This window comes from Clarias gariepinus, chromosome 20, assembly GCF_024256425.1.
Source record: "Clarias gariepinus isolate MV-2021 ecotype Netherlands chromosome 20, CGAR_prim_01v2, whole genome shotgun sequence".
Classification (NCBI taxonomy): Eukaryota; Metazoa; Chordata; class Actinopteri; order Siluriformes; family Clariidae; genus Clarias; species Clarias gariepinus.
In genome coordinates this window covers 6,130,055-6,135,475 of record NC_071119.1, presented here as the reverse complement: position 1 = coordinate 6,135,475, position 5,421 = coordinate 6,130,055, and the positions used below count along the sequence as shown (strand labels likewise).

Below are 5,421 nucleotides of genomic sequence, written 5' to 3'. Positions count from 1 at the left end.
TCAAGCATCCTATTTGGCCATGTAGCAACTTGATATGAATTGGCACAAAAAACATTTACATTCTGTATTAAAAAAAAAAAAAATACTTTAAGCTATCCCTTTAAGCAGCTTAAGCAATCTAAGCACAAAATACAGACTCTATCACGTGTGATTTTGCTATGGTCTCTGGCACTTTAAGGCAACAGTTGAGAACCTGTAATTAAAGAAAAAAATAAAAAATAAAATAAAAAATAAAAATAACGGAAACTCAACATAAACATCATTGATCAATTCTATATGGAAATATTATGTGTCTTAGCTGTCTTACCGTTCCCTCTATGTCTTTTTCCAGGCCTAGAGAGCACAGGTCTGATCGTGTTAGGGTTATGTTGTATACAGTTGTGAGTTGCTCATCTGAAAACTTTCTGACATCCAAAGCATTATTCAGCTAGGATTCAGAAAATAAAAGAAAAAACAAAACCACCAAAATAAAATAAAAAAACTTACAAGGATCAACTGTATTTTGCAAAATAAAATTCCTGAATGTAACTTACCAACTGCTGTTGCCCCAGATTTGGCATGGATCCCCAAAATTCAGGCTTGTTACCACAGGACCTGAACACCACCCAGGGTCACATTGGGACTGGACAGCTGTACAGAAGTAGAAGATATAAACAAATCTTAAATATTAAGCAAAGCACATAAACTTTATTGACTTAAAGAACAATCTCAACCTGCATGTGTTTCTTGCACATCTAGGGTTTCATTCAAAAATTGGGTTTTTGCTGCCACATTTAGTTCTGCTCCTCCTGTGCATGTTATGAAGATATAGTACAATAAAGTGTAAAATCATAAGGAAGTGACCCTTTAAAATTCACATTCAGCACATAGAATATTTAAACATTACACAGTGTGATCTTTCCATTGCAATCTAACTGAAAATTACGATTGCCACTGAACAGTTGCTTGAGGTGCTCCTTCTTCTTCCTGTTTTTCCCAAGGTTCCGATGATGAAGTATATTTCGAGCAAGAAATATGTGTGCAGATGGTCTTAAATGATTTAAGAAGTAATTATTTCTCTTAACTTCTGAAAACAGCTGCTCTGCACACTGACTATTAATTTTTCCAGCCAGCTCTGGTACAACACCAATAGTACGCAGCACATCTCTCTGATCTTTACTATTGTTTTGGTGGAAAACGTCACACAAGCAGTAGTGCTCTGAGGAACCAGTGATTGGGTGGCAGTCAGGATCCACAAGCGTCTTCTTGTGAGCCAGCCAGGGAAGGTGAACTTTTAACTTCCCTTCTTTTGCTTTTTGTATGTTTTCAGGGGTAGGGTCTTGTACTCTGCCCTCAAAGGGATGGAAAGGTGGGTGAAGTGGTTTTCGCTTATTTGTGTGTGCCACCAACCCTCTTGGATAGTCATAAATCGTTATATTTGGAAAATGTTTCCAAGACAAAAGAAGATCAGCAAAGTCACGGGGACTCTCCGCTCTCAGGTTGAACTTGACAGAATATACAATACCACACGGACACATGATTACACCACCTGAAAGCACATAAAACATTTAAATGAAAACTTACAAGTTTTTTGAAAGACCAGTGAACCCATTCAAACAATACATATGGAGAGAAAAAAAAAGAAAAGGAAAAAAAAACAACTTACCTGAAGCACCCCACACCTTTTCAAACACCTTGTTGTATGTGACTCTGTTTGACATTTTACCACGAAGTCTGAGGACGAGATCCATTTTGGAACCAACAGCATCAACCCGACACTTTCTACACAGCTTTTTCAAATCTGCAATCTGATCATGTATGCAAATTTGTAAGTAGTATAATCAGTTTCTGACAGCATATATACATACGTAAATACACACCATCATGCTATACAGGCAACGGTGTTATAATAGCACTATATGGTAAACCAAAACACTAAACAATTTAAACAAATATGTACCTTAAGGTGGAGTAGCTCATCTCCAAGCCTTTCCTCAGTAAAAGGCAAATCAATGTCACTTCCTTCATCTGGAGAATGTACTTTTGCACTCTCCGTGTTTAATACAGTACCATGGCTGATTGTCTTGTTTTTGGTCCTATCCATGGGGACCAGTTGTGATAACTTGGTGAAACTGTAAATGGAATTTCTTTACCACCTTGAGGAAGAAAAATATAGAAATTTAATGCAACAAACATAAAATAACCATACAAAAAGTGATAAAATAGTAAAAAAAAAAAATCTTTACTGTCCATTTGTCAGATTTTTTAGCCTAAACATTATAAATTTTTACATCAAGATTAATCTGCTAGAAAAACATAATGGCAGAAAACATTAAAGTCTTGTTTTTTTATAAAAAAAATAATTATAATAATAAAATGAATAAATCAAATGTTTATGCTTTAAACTAATAAGAAATTTGTGGGCTAAGATGAACAAAAATTAATTTTGCTTTTTCAGAAATAAAACATTAACCAAAAGTAAGCTTTATGCTGAAAACAGAAAAAACAAATCTGGCTGCCTGTTTTATTTTTCTGTTTTCATACCTGCTTCATATCAAAAGCAGTTATAAAAATGGGATATTCTGGAAAAAAATATCTATAATCAAAACTTACTTGGGTAAAACCCCCTGCTTAACATGTCCATTGCCACTGAATCCCAAAATTTTTCTATGTCAACATGACCATTGTAAGTTGCAGGTGGAGATGAGATTTCACTCACTGTAATATAAAATAAATAAATAAATAAAAAAACTCAAATGAAAGCTTAATATGTGAATTAATTTACACAGCAACAGGACAGAAACAGAAATAAGAAACCAATGCAACTAATATATAATAACTTTATACTTACCTGGGATGCTAAACACTCCTTTTTTATGAAGGTCCATAATCACGGTACTTGGAGTGTATCCACAGGACACACAGGAGTACATGTAGTCCAAATCACATAAAGTTTCGAAGTGCAGATATGCTTGCATGATTAGGTCCCCTTTGGGCAAAGACTCTCCCTCTGGGGCCTCAATTATCTGCACAACCCTATCTACAGCTGTGTGATTCTGGAAGGACACAGAGGAGAAGAAAGGTTAAAAATAAACATTAGGAAATAAACTATAAAATAAAATAAGAGCACTTCTAGTTATTTAAGACCCAAACCAGTATAAAATGTTTTAATCTGAGCTATTAGCAAAAATAAAAAATAGTTGTTAAAGTATAAGTACATAAGTACAGCAGCAGGTATGATTCTTGATATTGTACCTGTAGAGAATTTCTCAATACCACACACAAATGCAGTGTGAGGACTATATGATCATTGAAGTTGTGCAAACCATCCCTCCATTCTTGGTACCTGTATGTGAGGTTGCATTTATGGCACAACTTGTAATAAGTAGATACACCTGAGAAAACAATAATTTACTGATAAATAAATTATCTATCAAAACAACAACATTAAAAATATTTATCCAAGCAATATTAATAAAAAAAGACATACCCCGAATCACTCCGTGAAAAGTGACTATCTTCGCCCGGCAAGTTATCATTACTGGCTCACCCAAAACTCCCTTGCATAATCTGCATTCAACTTCCTCAGGCACTAGATGTTTTGGAAATGTGTGTTTTGGCATTTGCAGGATGTCCTGTGAAATTTCCACTGGAATTTTCTTATTTTCAAGCAAATATTCCATCATCTTTTTAATAATAGAAGAGTTTGGGGGATATGACACATCCTGACCATTGGTCTCATCAGATTTATGGACAGTGTTAAGGACCTCTGAACTCTTTACTCTCTTGAAGAGTTGTTGCAACGTTTGGAAAAGATGCCATTTTGCTGTCGCTTTGTGTATGCATGACTGCCGAGGTCGGGCACAAGGACAATGCCAGTTGTTTTTCTTTTTATCATATGCCACCATCACCCTTCCCATTCTGCTGTAATAGGACACTGTTGGTTCAAAGACCGAAATTAAGTACTTTGTTGATGAACTTCCACAAGTGACCTGGAAGGACAAAGGTGTCTCTGCAGTATTTGCGTCTTGTTGCAACAGTAACAGTTGGGCTTTTCTTGCTTTTCCAAACCACTTCTCCTGCACCAGCTGTGAGAGACTGTTCTCTGTCAGTGCAACTTTGGTTTTGTCAACTTTTTTACAGAAAGTTAGTGATTGGAGATGGCAGCACTCGAAAGGTAGGTCTGCTGGACGCAGGACGGCTGAGGCTGAGTCTGCTGGACGCAGGACGGCTGAGGCTGAGTCTGCTGGACGCAGGACGACTGAGGATGGGGTGGTGTGGAAGAATGGCTGCCAATGTGCTTCAGTAAATTTGCCCGAGTTAACACAGTCAATGAACAATAGCAGCAGTGAAAGTGGGATTTTGCCCGACATTTCAAACTGCATTTTATGATGATGAAATCTGAAATAAAAACAAAACAAAAACAATAGTCATTACTATATATTTGTAGATAATTGCCTATACTAAACTTAATTTGTCTTTCACTCTGGCCTGTGGACAGTGAAATAACAAGCAAATTTATTTGCGATTAAATGAAAGGTCCTTGATCAATGAAGTAAGGCTGCACCAATCATCGGCCAATATAATGCCTTAAAATAAAACAAACACTCCATTACAAAATCAGACATACATAATCATGCACAGAGCATTATTGCCCGGTTTGGTACCATAGTAAACAAACTAAAGTGACAATAGCAAAATTGTTTAACTCACCATCATGGTGCACTGCCAACTGGAAATGGTTTTTGATGTGATAGTACACCAACTGTGGCATACTGGTGTATGAGCAGAAAGGGCAATTGCTGCAGCAGTCTTTTAAATACTGCTCACACTGCCCTTTGCTTAACACTGTTGTATGCATGTTTGCGAAGAAAATGGCTCTTAAAAGAGCCCTTGGGTTATGTAAACAAAACAAAGAGAATTGAGGGGTAGTGTAGTGTAAGTTAAACAAAATAGAAAATGTGGTGCACAGGAAAAAATTTATGTGGATGTCAACATCAAGGATCTGCAAATAAAAGGAATAGATCATTGGTTTTAGTATCAAATAATTTAAATTGTGTATATATAGAAGTTGCATTATAAAAAACAAGCCCTCCTCTTTGTGCTGAATGATTTTATTCACAGAAACAAATCCTAACATTTTGCAAATCAAATCACAACATTAAAAATGAAACCATTTAAGTTAATTTACTAAGGAAAAAAATACATTTAAACGAACCCAGTAATGTTAGTCCCTTTACAGATAATGTTGTAATAAAGATAGACACTTATTACATCGAGGCTTATTTACAGTGAAACGTCATCCGCGACAGGCGGCAAATCGTGTGTGTGTATATATATATATATATATATATATATATATATAGTATATATATATATATATATATATATATATATATATATATATATATATATATGCATGAATTACTAACAGTTATAGAT

At 35.4% G+C, this 5,421-nt stretch overlaps 1 pseudogene; it reads right to left on the bottom strand.

The window, feature by feature from the left end:
• Positions 1-791: 791 nt before the first annotated feature.
• LOC128508234 (uncharacterized) lies at positions 792-4,352 on the bottom strand (annotated as a pseudogene).
• Positions 4,353-5,421: the final 1,069 nt, after the last annotated feature.